Source organism: Berghia stephanieae, chromosome 11 (assembly GCF_034508935.2).
Source record: "Berghia stephanieae isolate SIO BIC M18660-M18661 chromosome 11, UCSD_Bste_1.3, whole genome shotgun sequence".
Taxonomy (NCBI): domain Eukaryota; kingdom Metazoa; phylum Mollusca; class Gastropoda; order Nudibranchia; family Aeolidiidae; genus Berghia; species Berghia stephanieae.
Genome location: NC_088370.1, coordinates 36,342,453 through 36,354,952, shown reverse-complemented (window position 1 = coordinate 36,354,952; position 12,500 = coordinate 36,342,453). Strand labels below are relative to the sequence as shown.

At 38.7% G+C, this 12,500-nt stretch overlaps 1 protein-coding gene across 5 annotated transcripts in view; it reads left to right on the top strand.

The window, feature by feature from the left end:
• The window catches only part of LOC144956750 (uncharacterized), a 41,299-nt gene that overhangs the window by 4,431 nt on the left and 24,368 nt on the right, over positions 1 to 12,500 (top strand). The window contains exon 1 of one of the 5 annotated variants that reach the window (XM_078887439.1): positions 5,261 to 5,603. The exons of the other annotated variants lie outside the window; for them this stretch is intronic. The gene's annotated coding sequence lies outside the window, so the exon portion shown is untranslated. Of the gene's footprint in view, positions 1 to 5,260; positions 5,604 to 12,500 lie in introns of those variants that run through there. 5 annotated transcript variants of the gene reach the window in all.

Genomic DNA, 12,500 nt, shown 5'->3' with positions numbered 1-12,500 from the left:
AATACAGACAATGGTCGTTTCGGGTACAAACCCTTCATCAGTACAACAATACACAAATGAACGTGGAAAACAAATTTATTTATGCACATCAATACTCGTTCCACGATTACATAGGTATGACTTGAACCAACCAACGTCTGTTCATGAAATGTTTGTGAAGAAGGTAACCGTCTATTGTGGCAAAGGCGAGAGGAAAGTCAGAAGCGAAACAAATACTCACAAAATATGACGAGTAAAAAATATCATTTTGTATTTTATCTAAACTCATAACATCATTAGACATTAGACAAATTTATTTGTTTTCCACGTTCATTTATGTATTGTTGTTCTGACGAAGGGTTTGTCCCCGAAACGTCCATTGTCTGTTTTGTTCCCATACGAAACCTCTCCATTTTCACTCTCTCGTTAGTATTTTCACGATCACCGGCTTCAGGCAGCCCCCACTGTTTTCTACTTTAAAAATAGTTATACCCCTCAGCACCTTATCTTGATGTTGATGCATAATCAAACATTATCAAGTCAATCTGACAAGCTTGAACGAAGCATTCGTGTAATCTAATGGTGTTATGAGTTTAGGTAAAATACAAAATCTGCCAGTCGGATATAACTTATCTACCAACACACAAATCTATAGATAGTTCGAAGTTGACGTCACCCAGGTCTTTGTTATTGTTTTTTGACATCCACGTTTATGGGTAATTCTCACTTCAATGTGTTATCCAAACGTTAAAAGTTCGTGGTTACACAAAGTTTTGTGTGTTGGTTCGTTATACTTCCGGATGGCAATGGTGTGAGCTTCTTAGCCAAGCGCATACTATCTATATGTAGAATTTAGTGAGAACTAATAATTAAAATGGCTGTCTAAAAACAATAACAAAGAGCCGAATGACGTCAATTGCGTTCCGGTGATGGGAGCAACTGCTTCGGGATTTGCCTAATTTACTAATTGCCCAATTTCACAAGCTTTACAAGCGGAATTCCTTTTTGCTCTGATCACGTGTCATAATATGTCTGTCTACATAAAAGCAGTAATAGATAGTTTGCGCTTGGCTAAGAAGTTCACAACATTGCCACCCGGAAGTATAATGGACCAACACACAAAACTACGTGTAACCTTAAACGTTTATAGTCTGGTTAATACAGTTTAGTGAGATGTACTCATATATAAACGTGGATGGCAAAAAAAACAATAACAAAGACACGAGTGGCGTCATCTTCGTTCTATCTATAGCGTGGTAATGACGTGACTTGGAATTTCCTTGATAAAAAACGACCTAAGTCCCCAGCCTGTCCACGATAGGTAGTTGGAAGAATACTCTTCAACAGTCGTGACGTCACTTCCCTCGTAGTGACGGATGGTAACTTAGTAACTGGCTCTAAACTATCGGAACAATGGCGGACGCCCTTGTGAAATATTTCCCCGGCGAGCATAAAAGCGTATCCAGAGGAGAAAAAAACCCAACATAAATGTGATCATGTTTTGACGTTTACACATTCTGATCACAAGACATATGAAAAGTTCTAGCCAGCAAGAAGAATAAAAAGTAATGATTTTCTTTGTTTAGAACAAAGATGGCCGCCGTTGCCGGGCGACGTGACATCAGACTACTGAATCCAATTGTGATAAGAGAAAAATAACATTCAACCTCGACGTGAAGGAGTCAATGCGTCATGCACAAAGTAAAGGTTAATATGCCTGATGACTCATTCATTGCTACTCATTTCAAGTCGATTTGAATGATAAAATAAAACAAATAATACAAAAGATATTTTGTGGTTTGGGATGGTGGATTGAAGCCTATTGGACATTCCAAAATATAATTCTTTTACCGTTCATATCAATCCGATATTGTTTCTAGGTGAACCTAGCCGAACATTTATAGATAGTATGCAGATAACGTCACTCAGGCCTTTGTTATTGTTTTTGCCATCCGCGTTTGTGGGTTGTTCTCACTAAACTGTATTAACCAGACTATAAAAGTTCATGGTTACACAGAGTTTGTGTGTTGGTCCGTTATACTTCCGGATGGCAATGTTGTGAACTCCTTGGCCAAGCGCATTTTATCTATACATATGAAATTTGAATTTAACTATCTCCTTACCAGCCATTTTCAGGATTTCCCCCAAAACTTCACACCCAACTAACACAAAAATAGATTTTTTATCTCTCAAACACAATAGCAGTAAGTTCTTGCGATAAATGATTTATTTAACAAAACATGCCCTACAACAAACTGTTCATTTTCTGTAAACTGTATGATGGACAAAAGAAATTTGAATAAGAAAAATGTTGGTTGTATTGTAACGAATGTGACGATTTTCATATAGTTGGTGAGGAGAGGGTTAAAAGAAAGCTTATTTTGATGAAAGAGTAAATGTAATTTCGTAGAAGAGAGAAGAAAAAGCAAACATAGATTCTGATTCTCTTTCTCTAGTTTATCCAGACTCAATACCAGATACACGAGGTAGGTCACATATATACAATAAAAGGAGGGTAGATCACCTGGTCGTTCTGTTTATAAAATTATTTAAAAGTATTGACATTTCGTTGAACTTGGAAACTTTTATCCTTTTTAAACTTGGAAGGATATTTTTTTACTCAAGTCATATTTTGTGAAGTATTTGTTTGGCTCTTGACTCCCCTCTCGCCTTTGACACAATTCAATAGATGGTTATCTTCTTCACAAACATTTCATGATTACATATACGTGTAGTATGTCATGCACAGACGTTGATCGGTTCAAGTCATAGCTTCGTAATCGTGGAAAGAGTATTAATGTGCATGAGCTTAACAGCGGCGTTCCCCAGGGTTCGGTGCCGTGTTTTTTTTTTTTTTTTTTTTTTGTTTTTTTTTTTAAATTATTAGTTTTGGTTTTCCCCTTCGTTTTGATGTGGATACTGGCACTTTTTATAAGGCCAGCACATTTTCGTCCATCTTACCATCGGTGGTATGTAATATTATAATATCTTATTATAACATTCAAAACCACACCCAAACAGCATTAGATTTTCTTTTCTTTTTTTACCTTTTACTATTAGGCAAGAGAACAAGAATTTCGCTATATAACTAAACAGGCAAATGACTGAAATATCAGTTTTCTCTGGACGAAGAAAAAGAGACTTGGACAGTTTTGAGAATCACCTTTAAAAATTATGGTTTGATAGACATTCAATTTCAACACCTAGACAGGAGGAGGAGGAAATGGAGATGGGTTGGTCACACACTAAGAAGACCAGAGAGCAATGTCACCCGCCAGCCCCTTGAGTGGAACCCCAAAAGGTGGATCGTCCTAAAGATACATGGAGGCGCTCACTGTCAGAAGGAGTGAAAATGGCAGGCCTCACATAGGCCCTAACAGGCCTCACCTTGGAGACTACCAAGAAGATGGTCAAGGCCAGAAGTCGATGGCGGACGCTCGTAGAGGCCCTAACAGGCCTCATCTGGGAGACTACCAGGAAGATGGCCCAGGACAGAAGTCGACGGAGGACACTCCTAGATGGCCTGTGTCCTACAAGGAGTGAAGAGGATTAAACCAAGACATTCAATTTCGCCATTCTATATTTCCACCTGTCCAGCAAGTACCGGGTGTGGGATAGAACCCGAAAACGTTGTATTGTGACGAAGGTTCCGAGTGGGTTTGCGACGGTGCACGAATACCGTGAAGAATGTGATGATTGGGTCAATCATCATTACATAATAGTGTGTGAGCACCATTAGAAACCGCTGCCATTCTCTAAGATAATTAAAACAATGAAAGTGTTTTCCTCTATAACTAAATAAAAACAAAAACGTTGGTTTATTCTGAATGAAGAAAAAAGGCTCAGCGAGTGTTAAGAGTCACCTCCTTGTTGTATTAGATTTGATAGAATTCATTCCGTGTCGCTGTTCGAAAGTATAAAGACATCATCGCTTTTGCTTGGCCATGCCTACCACCTCCCACCCCATTCTCTAGTACGAGTTGTTTTGTGTCAGGCTAATAACACATAATTATAGCCTAGATTCCCCTAGATTGGTGCTATTATTGTTCTCTGCCTACACACGGTGCTGACGAAAGTGTGCATGGTGTACCATAAGTACTACCCCCCCCCCCCCTTTAATCTATGCAACGGTAATAATATAATTTTGTTGTGTGGAATAAGACGGAATGCTGTATATGCCATTTTTACAAATAAAATAAATTATATAAATAAATAATAAATCGATAAAATGAAATAAAAGATAGCGGTGACGCTGGTTTGGTGGTGATGTGGTGGTGGTGGTGGTGGTTGTTGTCGAAATAGTAGCTGGAGCAGAAACAGCAGCAGCAACAACATCAGTAGTAGTGGTATCAGAAGCAGCAGCGGTAGTAGTGGTAGTAGTAGTAGTAGTAGTAGTAGTAGTAGTAGTAGTAGTAGTAGTAGTAGTAGTGGTGGTGGTGGTGGCAGGTAATGGTCGTAATAATGATGGTAGCAGCAGCACTGGGTTGAAAACGTGAGTTTTTATATACACAATATCCGATAAATGTACTCGAGGCCCTATACATGGTTCGCAAGCCAACAGCAACACACTAGGTAGGTCTAACCATGACCCATGTATAGCACTATTTATTTTTTCTACAGACAAACCTGGGGTCTTTGTTATTATTTATTTCCATCCGCGTTTATAAGTAATTCTCACTGAAATGCATTAACAAGACTAAGGTTAAGGTTACACATAGTTTTATGTGTTAGTCCGTTATAGATAGTATGCGCTTGGCTAAGAAGCTCATAACATTGCCTGCCATCCGAAAGTATAACGGACCAACACACAAAACTGTGTGTATCTATGAACGTTTATAGTCAGGTTAATACAGTTCAGTGAGCATTACTCATAAACGCGGATGGCAAAAAACCATAACAAAGACCTGAGTGACGTCATCTTCGAACTATCTATACTTCCGGATGGCAATGTTGTGAGCGTCTTAGCCATTATCTATTCAACCAACAACAGAGAAGAGATGACATTGTACATATAAAAAAAGTGATACCAGTTCAGTTCTGCTTGCCAGTTACTGCCTTTTGATGTAAACCCCCCCAAAATCCATTATTATTTGCGTCCTCACTCCTGCTCCTCCTCCCCCCCCCCCCCCCCCCTCTTCTAATTCCCAAATCATGAGCAGTGAAATGCCACCAGCCAGGCAATCCAGTGTCCGTGATTGCAATGTCAGTTGTTATAACGTATGACGTAGGTATAGAGTATAGCGGCCTTTTATAATATGCCCCCTTGCGGGACGGGATGACAGGAGTAGCTACTAAAACTTTTTAGAACCAAAACCCGACTGATTGTAGCCATCGTTATGTTATAGCCTGATACTGAAAACCAAAAGGACTGGCAGTTTGACGTTATTAGTGAGTTGTCGTTAGTAGAGCTCATGGAAACAAGTCATTTCATTGGTTGAACTATTGAATTCAACTCACGATTTGTTTTCTTTTGTGGCCAAAGACTGACATTTTGACGTCATTTTTTGGTCAGTATCAGGCCATAACTTTACGAAGGCCACGGTCTGATACGATTTTTATTTTTGGTTGTGAATAGATCTAGTTGTTCTGTCCCTTTTTTCGGATTATATTTCATATTTACTGAGGTAAGTACAAGTACAGTATAGAGAGAACGTACTTGACGTCACTCGGGTCTTTGTTATTGTTTTTTACCATCCATGTTTATGAGTACTTCTCACTAAACTGTATTAACCAGACTGTAACAGTTCATGGTTACACATAGTTTTGTGTGTTGGTCCGTTATACTTCCGGATGTCAATGTTGTGAGCTTCTTAGCCAAGCGCATACTATCTATACTACTATAATTCATTTACTTGTAGTTGAGTCACGAGCCCCCTTCACCAGGGGTTTAGCTCGATTTCTGTAGCGTTCAGAGAGGATTATCTTCTTCTTCTTCTTCTTCTTCTTCTTCTTCTTCTTCTTCTTCTTCTTCATTCTTCATTCTTCATTCTTCATTCTTCATTCTTCATTCTTCATTCTTTATTCTTTATTCTTATTCTTATTCTTATTGTGCGTATTGATGGTATTGATTGTTGTATTTTTGTGTGGTGTATCAGTTTATTTTTTGGTTCCATTTACCTTTTTTTTTCTTTTTTTTTTTTTCCATTTTCATGTATGTTGTCATCAAATTGTTGATTTATTGGCGAAAGCCTAAAATTGAATAAACTTTGAAACTTTGAACTTTGGTTTAGCTCTATTTCTGTAGCGTTCAAAGAGGATTATCAATTAGGGGCAGCGTGGCTCAGTGGAACGGTCTTTGCCTCGTATCCGAAAGGTACCGAATTCCATCACGCGCCGCTGCGCTGTGTAGCCTTGAGCAAGTCACCTCGCCCTAGTTCAATTTGCGACACTGCAATGCGGCTAACGCCTGGGTTATTCCAGTCTTCCCTTGGAATAGACCGCCCTAGAGACACATTTCCACTATGGGATGAATAAAGGGAACTGTATTATTATTATTTTTTTTTTTTATCAATTACTTGCTACCAATGGGATATGACGGTTTCAGCTAAATCTAACGTAAATTCAGATAGCTATACAATCACTGCTGTGATGCGGGGACGGGGGGGGGGGGGGGGGGGGGGGACGAAACGAACTGGGCTTTATCGAAGCATGGACCTATTATTGTCTGTTGTTGTTGTTTGTGTTGTTGTTGTTGTTGTTGTTGTTGTTGTTGTTGCTGTTGTCATAGCCACCGTCGCGGGTGGTTGGATGGGAGCATCACCCTTGAATCGTATACCTATGATGTTCGCATGGGTGTACGATCCGATAGTGATGTCGTTTCTTCTTCTCTTTACTAGCCTATCCTGCTTCTTTGGTTTGTGATTGTATTTTTGACAGAGGATATTTTTTTTCTGTAAATCTTCTGCCTGTTTGTTCTTGGTTATTTATAATTTAGCTTATGATATCTTTAGGTTATGATTTTGATTTACATTTGTACTATTTTTGTTAGATTGCTTGTTTTTTGTTTCAGCGGTCTCTCATATAACCTCAATTGTGTTGGAAGAGACCTAAAGCAACAAACAAACAAACAAAAAAATAGCCACCGTCGTCCTTCCCGTCGTAATATTTTTGTTGTTGTTGTTGTTGCTTTTTCGAATTATTATCAATTCGAATGATTTCCTTGTTGATTGTATGTTTTGGTTTCTTTGTTTTTTCTGGGTTTTTTTTTTTTTTTTAATTTAGGACTGAGTGAGTTAAAACTACCAGCACGTTCTAAAGAAGTACGGATATAATGATCTGTGTGGAAGTGACAGTTTTATTGGTTTACTTGTTAAAATCGTGACCTACCTACCTACTAGGTATCGACCACTACCAAAATCCTTATGATGTGCACATCAATTTTATCGTCACAGCCAAAAAGCCAACAGGTGGCTTCGCTCTCATCGCTAATTTTTACACCAATAAGCTTTCCAAAGTGACGTCACAAATGTTGAATGAAGGCTATTATTATAAGACGCTTTCAGCCCACGGCGGCCAGCCAGTGCGTTCATAGCCCTCGTTTACTTAGACTTAGTGATGATAATAGTCTTCAACAGTCGTAACTTCACTTCCTTCCTAATGACGTATGGTAACTTAGTAACACTGGCTCTAAACTATCGGAACAATGGCGGACGCCCGTATGAAATATTTCTCCGGCAAGTTTAAACGCGTATCCAGAGGAAAAAAACCCAATCAATTTGATCATGTTTTGACTTTTACACATTCTGATCACAGGGCATATGAAAAGGGAATGGAAAGTTCTAGCTAGCATGAAGAATAAAAAGTAATGATTTTCTTTGTTTTCTTTTCGACTTTACTAACTGTGCGGCTATGTGGTCTAGTGGTATGACACTCGCTTTCGGATCGGAAGGTCCTGAGTTCGAGCCTCGCTCGACGCATAGTTGAGTCCTTGGAAAAGACTCTTTACTCACATTCTCTCACCGTACTCAGGTGTAAAATGAGTACCTGGCCGTTAACAGCGTTGTCTTTGTCCGAAAAATTGTAATATCGCCTAACAGGCGTCGTGTCTCGTCCGACATGTTAAATGTTGCTGTTGGCCAGGGACCCCTTGTAAAGCGCTTTGAGCACGTTAAGTGGATATTGCGCTATATAAAAGCTCAATTAAAACCAAGATGGCCGCGTTTAGGTGAAATAGTTTTTCAAAATTATGTGTAACCTTGACCGTTTATAGTCTGATATAGTTATCTAAAACATTTTTTTAAAAGAGCTGAGTGGCGTAATTTTCGTTCTATAGATAGTTCGAAGATGACGTCACTCAGGCCTTTGTTATTATTTTTGCCATCCGCGTTTGTGAGTTGTTATCACTAAACTCTATTAACCAGACTATAAAAGTTAATGGTTACACAGAGTTTGTGTGTTGGCCCGTTATATTTCCGGATGGCAATGATGTGAACTCATTGGCCAAGCGCATTCTTTCTATATGTCGATGTTTTGCGTTTGGGCAAAATACTCACCTATCATGCCCGCCAGACGAATCGTACGAACACATAAAATGAAGGCATTTGTCACCTTATTGGTGTACAACGCATTAAACACTATCAAGGGGGCATGGAAACAGCGGCTATGTGGTCTCGTGGTATGACACTCGCTTTCGGATCTGAAGGTCCTGGGTTTGAGCCTCGCACGGGCATGGTTGCGTCCTTGGAAAAGGCTCTTTATTCACAATCTCTCACAGTACTTATGTGTAAAATGAGTACCTGGTCGTTAACAGCGTTGTCTCTGTCGGATAAAAAATTCGGAATATTGCCTACCAGGCGTCATGTATCACTCTCATGTTACGTGTTGCTGCTGGTCAGGGCCCCTCTGTAAATCGCTTTGAGCACGTTTACTGGATATTGCGCTATATAAAAGCTCACCTTTTTTTAAAGGGCTTGGCGATATCTATGAGTAAACAAAATTCACAGATCACACATTGCATAGACAATGTTAAGCCACAAAAGAAGAACTAATCACCTTACTAGCGGTCTAAAAACAATACCAAAGAGCCGAGTGACGACAATTGCATTCATTCTATACTGAAGATGATGGAATACGACGACGACGACGACGACGACGACATTAATAACAACAAAAATCACGGACGTTTTATCGGAAACAATTTTGTTTTCTATTATGAATGAAAGATGACTAAGGTCTTGCCCACAGGTATACGTTTAACATGCGACCTAACAAGAAGTCATTCTTGGAAAGGTCATTTTATTGTGTCACGAGGACAGCCAGTTGGCGAACGAAGGGATCGGCGCAACTCATTATCTACTTTTTTTTTGTCTCGTCATTTTCTCAAACTTCTTCGAATAAATATGTGTAAAGGAAATGACGAATATTCGCTTATGTGTAGAATTATATTACGGATTTGTGTCGTGCTATGTGTTAACAGTGATGTGATTTCTTGGTTTTCTGTCAGCTTTTAAAAATGTCAAATCGATTGAGCATAATATAGATAGTATGCGCTTGGCTAAGAAACTCACAACATTGCCACCCGGAAATATAACGGGACCAACACACAACACTGTGTGTAACCTTGAACGTTTATAGTCTGGTTAATACAGTTAAGTGAGAATTACTCATAAACGCGGATGGCAAAAAACAATAACAAAGACTTGAGTGACGTCAAGTTCGAACTAAATTTAGAACCGAACTAAGTTGACATTACACAGGTCTTTGTTATTGTTTTTTGACATCCATGTTTGTGAGTAGTTCTCACTTAATTGTATAGATAGAATGAAGTTGACGTCACACGGGTCTTTGTTATTATTTTTTGCCCTCCGCGTTTATGAATAATCTTCACTAAACTGTATCAACCAAACTATAAACGATCATGGTTACACATAGTTTTGTGTGTTGGTCACGTTATATTTCTGGATGGTAATGTTGTGAGCTTCTTAGCCAAGCGGATACTATCAATATGTTGATACTTATTCGAAGTATTTAGATAGAGATGACGAAACGTTGTTGTATTCTAAAGCTTATGGCTTATGTGTTTCCAAATCGGATAATGGGCATGATCAATAGATAGTATGCAGATGACGTCACTCAGGTCTTTGTTATTGTTTTTTGCCATCCGCGTTTATGAGTAATGCTCACTGAACTGGATTAACCTGACTATAGATAGAATGCGCTTGGCCAAGGAGTTCACAACATTGCCATCCGGAAGTATAACGGACCAACACACAAACTCTGTGTAACCATGAACTTTTATAGTCTGGTTAATACAGTTTAGTGAGAACAACTTACAAACTCGGATGGCAAAAACAATAACAAAGGCCTGAGTGACGTCATCTGCATACTATCTATAGATAGTTCGAAGATGACGTCACTCAGGCCTTTGTTATTGTTTTTTGCCATCCGCGTTTATGAGTAATGCTCACTGAACTGGATTAACCTGACTATAAACGTTCATGGATACGCACAGTGTTGTGTGTTGGTCCGTTATACTTCCGGATGGCAATGTTATGAGCTTCTTAGCCAAGCGCATACTATCTATATTACATTTCCATGTGCTCGAGGCCATTGGTCACATTGGAATGTGTTCTCAAAGTGACCTACAAAGTGAAAAGTGTTCACAGTTTTCGAATTATCCAATATCACAGTAGGTCATTTTGTTCAGCTTGACACATGGGTATGTTTACAACTTTCATAAACAAAGCAGCGTGTTTACATTTGTTCAGAAATGTCCAATCGTTGGACAGCAACAAATCACGTGATTGATGACTCGGTTGGACGAAAACATGAATATAGATAGAATGCGCTTGGCCAAGGAGTTCACAACATTGCCATCCGGAAGTATAACGGACCAACACACAAACTCTGTGTAACCATGAACTTTTATAGTCTGGTTAATACAGTTTAATGAGAACAACTCACAAACGCGGATGGCAAAAACAATAACAAAGGCCTGAGTGACGTCATCTTTGAACTATCTATAGATAGAATGCGCTTGGCCAAGGAGTTCACAACATTGCCATCCGGAAGTATAACGGACCAACACACAAACTCTGTGTAACCATGAACTTTTATAGTCTGGTTAATACAGTTCAGTGAGAACAACTCACAAACGCGGATGGCAAAAACAATAACAAAGGCCTGAGTGACGTCATCTTCGAACTATCTATAGATAGAATGCGCTTGGCCAAGGAGTTCACAACATTGCCATCCGGAAGTATAACGGACCAACACACAAACTCTGTGTAACCATGAACTTTTATAGTCTGGTTAATACAGTTCAGTGAGAACAACTCACAAACGCGGATGGCAAAAACAATAACAAAGGCCTGAGTGACGTCATCTGCATACTATCTATAGATCGCTCCTATTTACTTGAACTTTTCTAACCAAATTTGAAGTGGATACCAAGCTGCCAGAAGCTGAAGACCATGAAAAGTTTTGAAAAAAAAAATAAATGAATGACATAACAGCTTTCCAACAGAACAATGTACACAACACGGATCGTTTCTCTGCGTTTCGGACTCAAAACCCTTCCTCAGATAACAACAAAAAATAAAAATGGTTAAAACGGTATTTTTTTTAAAAGAAGCGGAAAAAGACAGTTTGTGGTGGAAGTATTTTGAGTACGAAATGTTACGGGTTACGTTGTTTTTATTAATTTTTTTTTTTTCGTAACGAAACGATTATCTCACCACTTTGCCATTACGTAAACAACTTAAGTAAATTGATTGCTTTTCCTATTAACCCTCTCCTTACCATCCATAGGAAAATCGTCACATTCGTTACGATACAACCAACATTTTTCTTATTAAAATTTCTTTTTGTACATCATAAAAATTTAAAGAAAATGAACAGTGTGTTGTAGAGCATGTTTTACTGAAGAAATTATTTATTGCAAGAATTTTACTGCTATTGTGTTTGAGTGATAAAAATATATTTTGTGTTAGTTGGATGAGAAGTTTTGGGGAAATTCTTGAAAATGGCTGGTAAGGAGAAAGTTAACCCTCCCCTTACCATTTGTTACGATGCAACCAGCAGTTTTCTCATTCTGATTTTTTGTACATCACAAATTATAGAGAAAATATTTCGTTCTTGTGATAAGAATTAGACACTGGACAATTATATGTATGGAATATAGTACTTGTTCCTATTCTGTTTGATTAGAGAAAAAAAAATATTTGTGACCCGCCGTCTCAAAGCGGTATTATGTCGGGATCCATTCGGTGAGGGAAATTGAATTCATTTACACAAATATCAATCTTGGGTTTAATTTCTCTACGTCATGCTGGAGTATAAAGACTATTTCTTGCTTTACAAAAACTTCTAAGGTCCAATTTCTCATCATTCTATCTCTAAGTTCAATTTTTGGGGTTGCGGGTGGTTGGATGGGAGCATCACCCTTGAATCATATACCTATGATGTTCGCATGGGTGTACGATCCGATAGTGATGTCGTTGGATGGGAGCATCACCCTTGAATCATATACCTATGATGTTCGCATGGGTGTACGATCCGATAGTGATGTCGTTGGATGGGAG